This window comes from Spermophilus citellus (genome assembly GCF_964194105.1).
Source record: "Spermophilus citellus genome assembly, chromosome: 1".
In the NCBI taxonomy this organism is placed as follows: domain Eukaryota; kingdom Metazoa; phylum Chordata; class Mammalia; order Rodentia; family Sciuridae; genus Spermophilus; species Spermophilus citellus.
In genome coordinates this window covers 270,381,050-270,396,100 of record NC_138182.1, presented here as the reverse complement: position 1 = coordinate 270,396,100, position 15,051 = coordinate 270,381,050, and the positions used below count along the sequence as shown (strand labels likewise).

At 38.3% G+C, this 15,051-nt stretch overlaps 1 long non-coding RNA gene across 1 annotated transcript; it reads right to left on the bottom strand.

The window, feature by feature from the left end:
- Positions 1-2,406: 2,406 nt before the first annotated feature.
- On the bottom strand, positions 2,407-11,027 carry LOC308653559. Its single transcript, XR_014023071.1, has 3 exons — positions 10,763-11,027; positions 10,560-10,649; positions 2,407-2,849 (listed from the first exon to the last, which is right to left on the bottom strand). It is a non-coding gene; the product is annotated as an uncharacterized lncRNA (long non-coding RNA).
- Positions 11,028-15,051: the final 4,024 nt, after the last annotated feature.

Sequence of the window (15,051 nt, the reverse complement as noted above, 5' to 3'; positions counted from 1 at the left end):
CTGAATGGGGAGGGTTCCGGTGATGGCTGCAGTGTCCCAAGATGGAGGTGGGACAGGCCTCAGCTCCCAGCATGGATATGCCAGGTTGGAGGGTAGTCCTAGGCCTGGCCCTGGGTTCTGGCATAGTCTGCTGGTCGGCTGGGCAGTCCTGTGACTAACCTTGGCCTTCGCTCTTGCATGGGTTGGAGTGGTGGTTCTAGGCCTGGGGCTGGGCCCTGGCATTGGTCTGTCCAAAAAGTCATTTCTTGATGAATAGCAAACGCAAGAGGACTCCATCTCTTCCCACAGTATGAAATTTTCTTGTAACTTTTATGTTGTCAGCCAGTTCCTATTGGATATCACCAGGAAAAAAGAAGACATTATTGTTCAAGAATTTTTCACTTCACTGAAACAATAAAATTTTTAATCATTGGAAAATCCATCCCTGTATCTCTTAAATCCTACCTCCATAGGTCTGAGGCCTGCCTTTTGGAAACATGGAGAGTGAGTTTCTCTTTTATATGATAACCCTTAAAAGTGATATGAAGAACAAGACTATGTTGCTTTGAAGTCTTCTTCTTGAGGTGACAAATAAATACTTTACATGCACTCCAGATATTGCTTCTAACATTACCTCTTTCTGATAGAATCAGTAACTCCATTGTGGATAGAAGATGAGTCTCCCAGACTTGGTACTGAGTGATCTTGGACCCTGTCAAAAAAAAAAAAAATTAGCCAGGCATGGTGACACACTCCTATAGTCCCACAGGCTCTGGAGGTTGAAGCAGGAGGATTTTAAGTACAAAATCAGCCTCAGCAAAAGCAAGGCACTAAGCAACTTGGTGAGACCTGGTCTCTAAATAAAATACAATATAGGGCTGGGGTTGTGGCTCAGTGATCAAGTGCCCCTCAGTTCAATCCCTGGTACCAAAATAAATAAAGACTTAATGTGAGTGTCCAGGGTGTCTTTCCACCACCCTTTACAGACACAGCAGTTTTCATTAATGGGGTAAATAGCTAACTGGTTACTCTGAACAAATAAAGGTTGAATTGGTAAACTGTGGCTATTCTCAAGCTAATTACAAATTAAATTTGTCAGCCTCTCTTTTTCTAAGACTAAATGTACTTTTATTCTTTAAAAGCATTTAATTCACTTAGCAAATATTTAGAGGGTACTGATATTTGTGAGATAAATTGTACTAGTTGTTGGAATAAAAGACAAAGGACATGATTTCTACCTTCAAAGAATTCACGGTGAAAAGGAATAGAAAGCTGAGTGAACACAACTGGATAAGTCCTACCACAAAGGCACAGATAGAGACCATCTGTGGACACAGGAAGAAAGCACTCAGCATGGAGCAGGAAAGGGTTTGGAGACTCAAGGAATATTCAGCTGGTGCCTGAGATGTCTCAGAGGTGGATAGAAATTAGCCCACTGAAGGAGGATGGGTGAGGGAGGAGATTCAGCAGAGATTTTACAATTTTGAAACAGTTCAGGGGAACTGACGTATGAATGGTTCACAGCTCGGCCAAAGCATGGGGTTTGAGTATACCAGAGTAACAAGACAAGATAAAGCAGGACAGCACATGTGGGCTGCAACAATGGCCTTTTTTTGCTACATAACAAACCACCTCCAAATCCCAGGGCTTCAGACAGTAAGTCTTTATTATTGTTCATAAGCCAGGCAGCTGTGAAGTTCTGCTGAACTGGCCCAGGCCTGTCTGATCACTACGGGGCTTGGTCTTGTGTCAGGGGTCAGGTGACAGGCAGGGATCCACAGGTCTTGGATGGCCTTCCTCCTATGCTGGCAGTTGGTTGGCTGACAGATGGGTGTGGAGGTGATGTGCTTCTCATCATGCAGCAGGCTAGCCTGGGCTCGTTCATAGGACGCTGCCAGAGAGAGAGAGATGGCCACATCAAACCAAGTTTGGAACTCCTATACCATCACTTCTGCCACATTGTAATGGCCAGAAAAAATCACAAGGCCACTTCAGAGTAAAAGGATAGGGACATAGACCACCTAGTTTCGAGAGATATGGCAAGGCCTTGTTTCAATGGATGTATGCATAGGAAGGGGTGAATGATTATAGCCATTTTTGAAATAAGTCTAACACAAGGAACTCTGAAGATTTTATCTTGACAAAAATCAATAGGATATTAAATTTTAAGAAAATCATATTTTATTTACACTTGGAATTTTAAAATTTTCTCTCTTAAAAAAGAAAGTTTGTCAGATAAGGCCCAAATCATCTGCCATCCACGTCCTTGTTAAGTGAGATGAGGTTAGATGATACCTCCCTGGACACCACTTTCCAGATCCTACTATTGGTCAAAGTGGACCAGTCTTCAGTACCCTTTGCCTATGCTGGCCCTGCTAGTTAGAAAGCCACATGCATCTCTTTGCACTGAGACCATATTCTCCACTTTTCCGCAAGAATATAATTGTCCACTATCTCTTGAAATCTGGACCCATCCTGTCCACAGGTTTCCTTATTGATTCTGTTTTAGCAAGCCTGTCAGAAAAGAGGATGAGGTTGGTCTAGGGCAACTTGGCTCTCTAAATCTTCTTGTCCTGTCACTCACATCTTTAATAACTGATTCTAGATGTTTGCTCAAGTTCCATTTGCAGTGACTGTTACTTGGGCATCCACATTGACCCATCTTTTGGAAACTGGAAACTGATTCCCTTCCATTGCCAAGATTCCTTTAACATACTGAGAAGCATTTCCATTATGTCATCGCTGGGTCTTCCCGGCTCCCCCAGATAAATTCACCATGGCCCCAAGTTGATTCATTCAGATCCGCCAGGGAGGTGGGCCAGCTCTTCTCTTGGCTAGATCTTCGGTTCTCTCAGGCCAGAAGCTTCAGTCTTCCTACATGATGGGGGGAAAAAAGACATAAAGAAAAAGATGAGGAGATAAGAAATATAAAAAGATGAAAGGAGGAAAGGGGGAAATTAAATATGTGCTATTTTGTTTCTGTCATCAGTTTATATTGTATTTAAACTTCTAATTCTGATAGATCTCTAATTTTTTTTTGTGCATCTTTTTAGCATTTAACTTAAAAAAACCTTATGGAATGTTTTTCTGAAACATTCCAGTTGTTACATTTGGGGAGATAAGTAGGGGCAGGCTTGGTGAGGACAGGAGATTTCAGATTTTCTCTCCTGGTTGAACTTTCTATGCACATCTAGGAGAATTACCTGAAAATGGAATTATGGAAGTAGTCACTGGGGATGTGCTTTGGGAGTTTTATTTTGTCCTTGGTGAGCAGAGCTCTCTTGCTGCTTCTTTGATGTCAGGAGCTATGGAGTTGGCCAGCCAGGGACTGAACCTGTGAAACTGTTAGCCAAAACAAACCTTTCCTCCTCTACATTTACCAACCTTCTATTTTATTGGTTTTTTGGTTTCTTTGTTTGTTTTTTTTTATGCTAAACTTTGAAAATTGTGCCCCTGGTAATAATGACTTACTAAGCTGCTACTTTTCCTCCATTTTCTCAAAATCTGAAGCGGTTACTTTCTCCCTATTGGCTCTGCTCTTATCCAACTAGTTTGTCCTGATTGATCAAAATTAGGGGTAGGATAACTTGTCCTTATCACTTTTTCAGACTTCTGGAAGATAAAGTGGTTGGAGGCCACCCGAGGAATTTGTTGTATATGTGTTCTTTGCTGACCTGACCCCTTTCAAACCACATAATAAAATGCTCTGGGTCCTGCATTCTGCTGGTTACTTTGAGTTTTGTTTGTTTGTTCATTGTTAACCACAACTGAACTTTAAGGCTGGGAATAGTTTCCAACTTTCTGGAAATAGTAAGTGGCTCCTCTTCTTTGTCTTGTTGCTATAGATCAATTTTGAAAAGAAATTCAACCTCAAAAGCCTTTCTGATTCTTCCCTCTCACTTGATCCCCCTCTCCTGTATTAAATTAATGATTCCTTTCTTCAAAATCTCTCTTACATCCTACTGTCATAACAATTATTTGCCATAGTCAATAAAAAGTTCAAGTTTTGAAACCTCTTAACCTACTCTGTGGCACCAACTCCTGACCCAGACGCGTAGCCATATAATTTTCTCTCCAACATCCATCCCACTCTGAATAGTTACTCTAACCAGGTCATACTGATGAATCCTGCTTCCTTTCCTAGTTTAGGAAAGGGGATGTGACCAAATCTGCCAGGTTACAACCTCTAGCATCCAATCCCCAAAAAACAAATGCTGAATGTTTTCTCTGATATAAGGGGGGTGACTCAAAGTGGGGCAGGGAGGGAGAGCATGGGAGGAAAATTACCTCTAGATAGGGAGTAGGGATGGGAGGGAAAGGGAGGGAGAAGGGGAATAGCTAGGATGGTGGAAAAAGATGGTCATCATTATACAAAATACATGTATGAAGATGTGAACTTGGTGTCAACATACCTTATATACAAACAGAGATATGACAAATTGTGGTATAAAGGTGTAGTAAGAATTGTATGCAAAAAAATAAGAGAGCTCATGTATAATTGCATAATTTGGCATGAACATATTTTATATACAGAGTTATGAAAAATTGTGCTGTGAATGGATAATTATGAATGTAATGCACTCCATTATTGTCATGTATGTAAGAATTTTTTTAAAAAAAGAACCTCTAGCATGTGCCCTGAAAAAGGATTTCCTTGGTCCTAAAAACAAGAGCTAGTTTCTTTTGTCTCCTCCGGTTGTGTGAGCCTGGAACTGACAGCTGAGTCTTCAGTGACTTCATAGGCGACGCCTGAAGCCTGCCTCCTTGTCCAATTCTTGCTATGTGTAAGCTCAACTGTTGATATTTTAAAATGCAAAGCTTTTCAACAGATGCACCAGCCTCTCTGCTATCAAGTTCTCATGTTTGATCTTACTAACCCTAGATTAGCCACCCCAAAATGAAAACCCTTTAGGATTTCATGCTTCTCTTCTATTTATCTCGAGTGAGGGGAGTTGAGAGTTAGCAGCCAGGATCTGAGATTATAAGAATCTGTAAAATTCTATAAATTTGTGACTTCTCCATGGTTATTATTTTTAAAATATTCCATACTTGGTCATGTCCATTTTTTTCAACAAATATTTACTGAGCACCTCTTGTCAGGTGTTGTGCTATACTGTGGATGTACAAAAGGAAAATGAATAAGAATCAGTCTCTGAAATTCAAGAAGTTACATTCTAATGGAGGAGAATGGCTGGCCCTAGTGATGCCTATTCAATAGAACCCCACCTTTCTTGTTATCAGAATCTCAATTTTGTTTAGATAGTGGTGCATCTGCCCAGAGGGAATGATTTTTAATTTATTGAGGAGTGAGCATGTGATTGAAACTTAATTGGAAGTCTACTGGGAATTTAGGGAAGAATTTTTCTCATGATAAAAGGCACCCCTACTTCTTGGGACCCCCATTAAGGACAGACCATGGTGTTTGGAGCTATGGCAGCTTTCTTGAGATGGAGATACCTGGTTGTCATTGAGATGCCCACTAGTGCCAACATCACTGAATTGCTATGCCACTGCCTACGTCCAAACCTAATTTTCTATAGGGCAATGAAGGGGCTTTCTTGTTTAAGCCACCATTGGATTTTCTCACTAAAACAAGAGAAAAAGTCATGTAACTAAGTACCTGAAATAGTTTAATAGATGTGATTATAGAGTCATATGTAGGAAGATGGTATAGAGTTCAGGAAGATAATAATCTGTCCCTGGCCCTAAGAACCACAGTCCTTGAGGATGCAAATCCAATTAATACATTTTATTCTGTATATAATAAACACAGTACTAGAAATATTCCCCGTGTAATATGAGAACTTGAAAGAGGAAAATATAACCCAGGGATGTGTGAGTTGGCTCAGGACAACAGTGAGCTGAAACGTTTTTGAGGAGCCTCATGATGACATGTCAAGTCCTGCTTACTCAGTAGACACACGGTGTCTAGTCTGTCCCAAAACTGGGAATGTTGAGCTGCAATACAAGGATCAGAAAGTGTTTGTTTGCCAGTTTCTCCTTTTTAAATTCATCATTTCCCTTTGTTATCAATATGTATCATAAGAAACGATATTTTGATGTTAAGAAGATAACTGTCTTCTCAAACTTTGCTAACTAGTTCTAGCATCTATTGATCTGCTGCATCAATCATTACAAAGATGTTTGTGACTTTTAAAGCTCTTTTATTCCTACCATGTTTCATGGTATTCTATAAAGTAACAGCTTTCTCCCTCATTCATTCATTTATACCATTATGAACTTATAGATTCCCATTTTATTTAATAGGTTATTTGTAAATATTATTTATTTTGATACTCAAATTATCCAAAATGTGGCAATGGTAGACACTTCAAATTTTCTTTGGTGTCCTTATTCTTTGAGAATTTTCTTAATTTATTGCACAAGAAAATATTCTAGATTCGTCTTGAACTTTCCTTCACTAGCCATGAGATCATCCATTCTCCATATGGTCCTTATTTCTTTGGTGGAGAATGGGTGGTATTTGGAAATGAATATCTGGACATCAGATGTGCCCATTACTATGAGGATATTAGAGCTTCTAGATCTTCCAAGTAAGCATTAGAAATAGACATCTGTATACACAAATGTATACATACACCTATATTCATGTAGGTATATTTCATTTCTATATCTATACATCTTCAGACATATGTATATATTAGCTATACATCTGTTTCTTATTACTGTTTAGAAAACCCAAGAATAGATAAAATAGATAAAATATATTTATTTATATATGCCTGAAGTAAGTTCATAGTGTTACCTCCAATTCTAATGCAATCTACCTCTCTTGGACAATGAGAAATATGGTCCTATTATTCTGTATATTTGTTTAATCCCAGAATATACTAAAAACATTCTTACAACTTCTGACACATACAATTGTGATAAAAAACTCAACTTACTAGGCTTAGATATTTATTTAAAGTTCTTATTATCTTCAGTCTAAGGGTATACCACTACACAATAATTTGGTCTATTATTTGTTTATAGAGATTTCCCCACTCAGATGTACGTACCCCAAATGCAGGAACACTATCTTATTTTTTCCTGAATTTCTGAATTCCAGCAAAGAACTTGGCACATATGAGGTACTACAGCAATGGTTATCAAAGAAATTGATAGCTTAATCACTCAGTTACTCCCATTCCTTTAGGAAGAAGTCTATCATTCAAGAATTTTTTTAGTGATATATATTTTTTTCTTTGATCTAATTATTCTACATGATAGTAGAATGCTCTTTGACACATCATACATAAATGAAGTATAACTTATCATTTTTCTGGTTGTACATGATGTGGAATTACACCGGTCATGTACTCATATATGTACATAGGGTAACAATGTCAGATTCATTCTACTATCCTTTCTATCCCAATATCCCCTCCCCTCACTTCACTCCCCTTTGCTTAATCCAAAGTACCCCTATTCTTCCCTAGCCCTCCCACCTTATTGTGAATTAGCATGCTTATATCAGAGAAAACATTCAGCCTTCAGTTTTTTGGAATTGGCTTATTTCACTTAGCATAATATTCTCCAGTTCCATGTATTTACCAGCAAATGCCATAATTTCATTCTTCTTTAAAAATGAGTAATACTCTATTGTGTATATATATCACATTTTCTTTATCCATTTATCTGTTGAAGGACATCTAGGTTAGTTCCATAGTTTGGCTATTGTGAATTGAGCTGCTATAAACATTGATGTGGCTGCATCACTGTAGTATGCTAATTTTAAGTCCTTTGGGTATGAACTGAGGAGTGGGGATAGCTGGGTCAAATCGTGGTTCCATTCTAAGTTTTCCAAGGAATCTCCATACTGCTTTCCATAATAGTTGCACCAATTTGCAGTCCTACCAACAATGTATGAATGTACCTTTTCCTCCACATCCTTGCCAATATTTATTGTTGCTTGTATTCTTGATAATTGCCATTCTGACTGGCATGAGATGAAATAGAGTAGTTTTGATGTGCATTTCTTTAATGGCTAGAGATGATGAACATTTTTTCATATGTTTGTTGATCAATTGTATTTTTTCTTTTGTGAAGTGTCTGTTCAGTTCCTTAGCTCATTTATTGATTGGGTTTTTGTTTTTTTGATGTTGAGTTTTTTTAGTTCTTTATATATCTTGAAGATTAATGCTCTATCTGAAGTTTGTGTGATAAAGATTTTCTCCCATTCTGCAGGCTCTCTCTTCACATTATTGATTATTTCTTTTGCTGAGAAGAAGCTTTTTAATTTGAATCCATCCTATGTATTGATTCTTAATTTTATTTCTTACACTTTAACAGTCTTGTTAAGGAAGTTAGTTCCTAAGCTGACATGGTAATTATTTGATTCTACTTTTTCTTCTATTAGGCAAAAGGTCTCAGTTGTAGTGTCTTATCTTTGACCCACTTTGAGTTTGTTTTTGTGCAGGATGAGAGGTAGGGGTTTAATTTTATTTTGCTACATATGGATTTCCAATTTTCCCAGCACCATTTGTTGAATTGGCTTTCTTTTCTCCAATGAATGTTTTTGGTGACTTTGTCTTGCATGAGATAACTGTATTCATGTGGATTTGTCTCTGTGTTTTCTATTGTATACCATTGGTCTGGTGTCCATTTTAGTGCCAATAGCATGCTTTTTGTTACTTTGTCTCTGTAGTATAGTTTAAGCTCTGGTATTGTGATGTCTCCTGCTTCACTCTTCTTGCTAAGGATTGCTTTGGCTATTCTGTGTCTCTTATTTTTTCAAAAGAAATTAACTCAATTTTACTATTATTGAATCCTACATTTCCTTAAATGGACCTTCTTGCACCTACTACTGTCTACACAATATACCTTGCATTCTCAATCCTCTGGTCTTTAATCTATGGTACAATTTTTGTCATGAATTCTTCCTATCCTTATCAATTGTATTTTATTTAAATAAATTATTCCCCCATTTTAAAAGCAAAATGCCCATTAAATTTTGTTCTAAGGTACTAACTTGGCATGTGTATATTAACAAGAAATGTAGATATTTTGTGCATGTGCACATATATTATGTATTTCAGATTGCCATGTTACCTGTTATCTTCAAATTTTGATCTGTGCCTATGGCAGGGCTTTGCAAGTTGATGGCCAGATGTGAATGTTTGCTAAATGAAAGAATAAATGACAGGCAGTTGTCAATCACATAAGTAAACCAGGTAAGTTAGGCTCAATATACTACTATTAAGGATTTATTTTTTTCACTTATTGTTTTTGAAGGGGCATAGGGGAGATTGAACTCAGAGGCACTCAACCACTGAGCCACATCTCCAGTCCTATTTTGTATTTTATTTAGAGACAGGGTATTACTGAGTTGCTTATTTTGCTGAGGCTGGCTTTGAACTCATGATCCTCCTGTCTCATCCTCCCAAGCCACTGGGATTGCAGGCATGTGCCACCACCAGGCCCAGCTCTTTTGGCTTCTTTTGAATTTATCTTCTTATTCTCATTCTTAATTTCTTATCATTCCATTAATCTCATTAACCCTAGGATGCTGGCGATGTTTTCCTCTCAATTCTTTGGAAGTAATGCTAGAACCACATACCCTCCTATGGAAGACTCAAGGGCTTCAAACATTGAGCCAATTCCTGAAAACCTGTCCAGAATCACCAAGAGGTGAACACATTTCAAATGGGTACTGAGGGTCTTCTTAGCCACTGTTACAAGATGAAAGTTTTCATGAGTGATAAGACGATAAAAATGCTAAAAATGCTCAAGTCTTTCAGATGGTGTCTATAGATTTGTGGACAGCAGTTAGACAGTGAACAACCACTTCTGTCTTGTTATTTCTGCTCCCCACCTAATGATTTATTTGCCCCTAAACAACTCTCTTGACCTATTAAGGGCTAGCCTAACTAAAATATAATTTTTTTATTAGTTACACATGACAGTACAATGATCTTGACATATCATACATTTGAATCAAATGGGGTGTAATTTCTCATTTTTCTGAGTGTACAGGTTGCAGAATCACATTGGTCATACATCATGTATATACATACAGCAATAATAATGTCTATTTTATTCAGCTGTTCTTCCCTTCCTCCCTTCCCCTTCCCTCCCCTCCCCTCCCATCAATTTTAAACACAAACCAAGTATTATTGACCTTGGGAATAAAATAGTCAATTCAAGCATAATGATCAGTTTCCCAGGCCCTTTGGAAATTCCCTTCATGGTTTAGAGTAAATCGCTATCTGGACTTTTGTGGGTTTTATCAGAAGTCTCACCTTCAAAGTCCTATCTGCACTGACAAAATAATCAAAACTCTATACCCTAGAATCCGAATCCAACATCTCTGGGACAGCTTTTAATGTCTTTAGAATTAATTTTCAATTTTCTATTATGATAAACATTCTCTTCCTCAACGTGTTTTCTCTTTTCATTTACTAGTTTTTAATTGATCATCTTTACATTCAGGTTCATAGTGTTTTATGTAAATTCTTAGCCTTGCTTCTCATTTCCTTCCAACTAGCTCTTAAATCAGCAGAGCCCCTCTAACTCTTAAGTCCCTGGAGATTCTGCTGTTTCCTGTAGCAAGGAAGACATCAGATAATGCAGAGTACTTGCCTTGCATGGGGTGACAGTCACTGTGAACTGGGAATCTTCATCCAACCAGTATCCGTTTACAGAGAACTAGCATTATGGACTGAGGCCTAATGGGGACAGAGTTAGAAATACATATATGTCAGTTCAGCAGAGAGGAGAAGATTTCTTTATAGAATACTTGCGCCAGCCTGAACCAACTCTCGTATCTTCTGAGGCCTACCTTTACTGACTAGAGTCCACTGGGCTTGCCTTCAGTCAGGCCTGTCAGTCTCCTCCTGTACCCTGTGGAAAAACAACTAGGCTGCACCACAAATGATTTTCAGTCCAACCTCACTTCTTACCAAATTTTCCAGCTGGGTGGACAACAAGCCCCATGAGGTTAAGCGATGTAACCCAGGTTAGGCAGTGAGTCAGTGGCTCAGCTATGTTGTAAGATGCGGGCCTATTCGGGCTTCCAGGACTTCTCTCTAACCAGAAGACCACATGGTCCCTCTTCCGCAACAGGATCAGCCTGTCTGCAGAGAAATGGAATCAAGCTATTAGCAAGTGGTTTCTGACTCTCCCAGAAGCACCAGCAACAATAGCCACTTCTGCCTAACGTTTTCAGAGAGCTGTTTGTTTTGGCAATGCTTCACTAAATTACACATTCCTGCCACTTAATTGTCCTTACAAAGATAAACAGAGACCTTCTGAAGCAGAGCTGGCTATGTAACTCAGCCAACCCAATGTTTGTCAAATGAGGGAGGGAGAAGAGGTTTGCTCTATGTATTCAGCTGTACTCTGAAGTGAGACCATCTTGTCTACACAGCCAGCCATTTCCTGAGCTTCTGTATCCTTCCCCTACTGCCTTCATTTCTGAAAGAAGAAAGCTTAAAAATATATTCAAATTTTTGATTTCCCTTGTTATCAAACTGTTCTTCTGACCTTCAAAGATGTTTGGCAAGTCCAAAATAAACATGAGACATGGTCTCCAAATTTTTGTGTTGCTCTTTGAATACAGCACAAATCACATAATGATGATGTTGATGGGAGTAGGGAACAAACACCTTCAAATCTCCTATTACACACTGACAAAGGACTCATTAACTAAGAGCTGCGTAGGACGTGGACCTAAACGTGGCCTCTCGCTTGATAAAGATGGCACAGCTGTTGATACACATTTTCCTCTTGCCTTCTATGTACAGTTCCTGGCCCAAAGGCCAGGGAGAGATCCAAGTGAGACGGGAGAGTCCATTCCTACCCACAGAGAGTTAGCCATCTAGCAGAATGGTGAGATTAGGCCATTTTTACTATCATGGGAACTAGATCTCCCATGCCTGACTCCAGGGCTGATCTACTGAAGAACACCATAAGAGGAGAAAACAAGGAAGCTCATTATATTAAAATTGCCCGTTAGCCACTGGGTTATTAGTAAAACTGTTTAAAGTACTACCGTGGTACAGAAGCACATAGAAGAGAAGATATTGTGTGACTCTTACAAATTAATTGAAAGAAAAAAGATGCTTAAGAGGCAAAGGACCTGAGAGGTGAATCCCAGCTGCCTTTGTACATGGTCATCCCAATACCAGGAATGTCACTCTTTGCCTGGTTCACTCTTGATGCCTCTGCTGGCCTCAGTTTGAACGTCACCTTCTTGAGGAGGCCACCCTTGGTTCTCTAAGTTTACACCCTCCTGTGGGATCCTGTAGAAGTCCCCAGTCTCTCAATCCATACTTCACCATATTTTTTTTTTTTTTTTGAAATTGCCCTGCTTGGCTCTGTCCACTGCGGACCCAAGTTCTTCCAGAGTACAGATGCTGTGTCAGATGTTTATCCCCAAACCTAGCACCCAATAGGGTTATGATGAACATTTTTAAAACAAAATACTAAAATTATCCCTCTCTGTCAAGTAAAGACAGTGACAAGGACAGCCTGTACCATGTAGCTGAGGGATGGGGGTGTTAGTTTTTTGTGGCTTTTATAATCAATCATCACAAACTGAGTGGCTTAAAAATCAGAAATTTATTTTCTCACCTTCTGGAAGCCAGGAGTCTGAAATCAGTGACACTGAGTGGCATCAGCAGGGCCCTTTCGCCCCAGGAATTTCCTTTGTCCCCGCCTCTGGCTGCCAACATCCGTGGCTCATGGCTCAGTCACTTCTCACTTCAACTTGAGCATCTCCAAATCTCTCTCCGTTAGCAAGAAGTGATTTGATGAAGGATGACATATAACTGACAGCATGATCAAGACCCTGGAAAATGAAGAAGTTGATAAGAAGGAAATTTTCACAAAGGAAACAATATTTCACTTGACAGTGAGGGACAGCAGATTCTACATCCCGATCCTTAAGAGCACAGACACAAAACCCAACTGCGTGGTTAGAATTTGGCTCCACAACTTACTGGCGGTGTCACTCGGGGGAGTTACTTAACTGCTCTGTGGCCTCAACTTTAGTATAGGAAAAATGCTAATATTTACTTCATAGGGATGTGGTGAGTGATTAAAAGAATCAGTATATTTTAGAGCACTTATAAGTATTTGCCACTGTCATTCTAAGGAAGCTAGAAATCTAGAATAGAAGAAGTATGAATTTAAAAAAAAAAAGAGAAATTTGTGGGAGCTATACATTGGTTAAAAAAGAGGACTTTAAAATGACTGCCAAGAAAAAAAAGAGTAAAATAAAATGATAACTACAGAAATGACGTAAGATGAAAGATATTTTTAAAGCAGGTTAAAAACATTTACAACCACAAATTTGAGGGGGAAATAGGGTAAATATGTTGTATATCAAAAGAAAGGCCAAGACTATAATTGAGGACATCAGGAAAATTGCACAAAGCAGAAAGGAATGTTCCAAGAGTAACAACTGTTCTTTCCTTTATATATTTATGTGGTTGGTAGTGTTTGGTAGTGTTTGTTTGTTTGTTTGTTTCATATCTTCTATGTCTTTGCTGATTTTTTGTTATCTTGGTTATTGTATAAATTTCTGAGAGAAGATTGTTAAAATCTCTAAGACAGTGGGGTTCTCAGTTTCTCCCTTTATGTCTGGTTTTTAATGTGCTTTGAAAATTTATTAGTTGCATACACATTTATGATTGTTATGTCTTCAATCAATTGACCCTTTTATTATAAGGAAATGACCCTCTTTATCTCTGATAATCCTGTTGAGTTCTGCATAAGTTTCCTAGGGCTACTATTAAAAGTCACATAAATTGGGTGATTTAAACCAACAGAAATGAATTCTTTTTCAATTGTGTTGTGCAAAGTCCAGAAGCAGAGGGACTGTTCTCCCTCTGAAGGCTCCGGGGAGCATCCTTCCTGGCTCTTTGTGCTACAGTGGCCCTCTGCAGTACTTGGGGTCTGTGATTGTAAAGGAATCAGTTCAATCTCTGCCTCTGTCCCAGGGTATCTCTGGGTCTCTGTCTAGTTTCCCTCTTATAATAAGGACATTGATCTTTGGATTAAGATGCACAGTAATACACTACAACCCCTCGTAATTTGATGAAATCAGCAAAGATCCTATTTCTGAATAAGGTCACATCCGTGGGCACCAGAGGTTAGGACTTAGACATATCTTGTTAAGGGCACAATTCAACTCAAGCATCTTGGAATCCATTCGTGTCAGATGTTTGTATGGCCATTCCAGCCTTTTTAATGCTTGCTATTTGTAGAGTATATTTTTCCCACTAATTTCCCCTCTATCTTCGGGTTTATAGTGTGTCTCTTATAAATAGTAGTTTTTAAAACTCCATTCTGACAATCTCTGCCTTTTGGTTGAATTGTTCCATTCGTGGTTATCTAGCATAAAGGATATGTTCGAGTGGGTCTACCATTTTGTTGTTTTTTTACTTGTCTTCTCTCTTTTTTCAGCCGATGTTTTTCATGAATTGCCTTTAAAATTCTTTGAATATTTAAAATTTCATTTAAACTTTCTTACTGGCTTTTCAGCTATGTTTCTTTGCATTTTTTTTTTTTACTGGTTGAATAGTAATTGTTATATATATATATGTGTGTGTGTGTGTGTGTGTGTGTGTGTGTGTGTATACACATACAGATAGATATAGATATTCATTCATTCTTAACTTTTCAGTTAACATGGTAACATTGTAATACTAAAACATGGAACACTTGCAAATATAGACAGACATATCTACCACTGCTCTGCCCTTGGTGTATCACATATCCCTATATTTTAAATCCCATAAGACAGTGTCATACGTCTTTGTTTTAAACAGATTTATTTTAAAAATTAAAAAGAAAACACTTTTCATCTAAAATGTTTACCCTTCAGTCTGAGGAACTACCATAAGCATTTTGAACAGTACAGATCTGCTGGCAATGAATTTTCTTAGTTCTCTTTCAACTGAAATTGTTTTTATTTTGCTTTCATCTCTAAATGACATTTTTTTTTCCCCTGGAGTAAGTGTTCTTTGAGTGGTATTATTTTTCTGGCTTTCATGGTTTCTGGTGAGACTGCAGTTCTTCAGGTTCTATTGCCCTGTAAGTTTTTCGTGTGTATGTGTGAGGGTA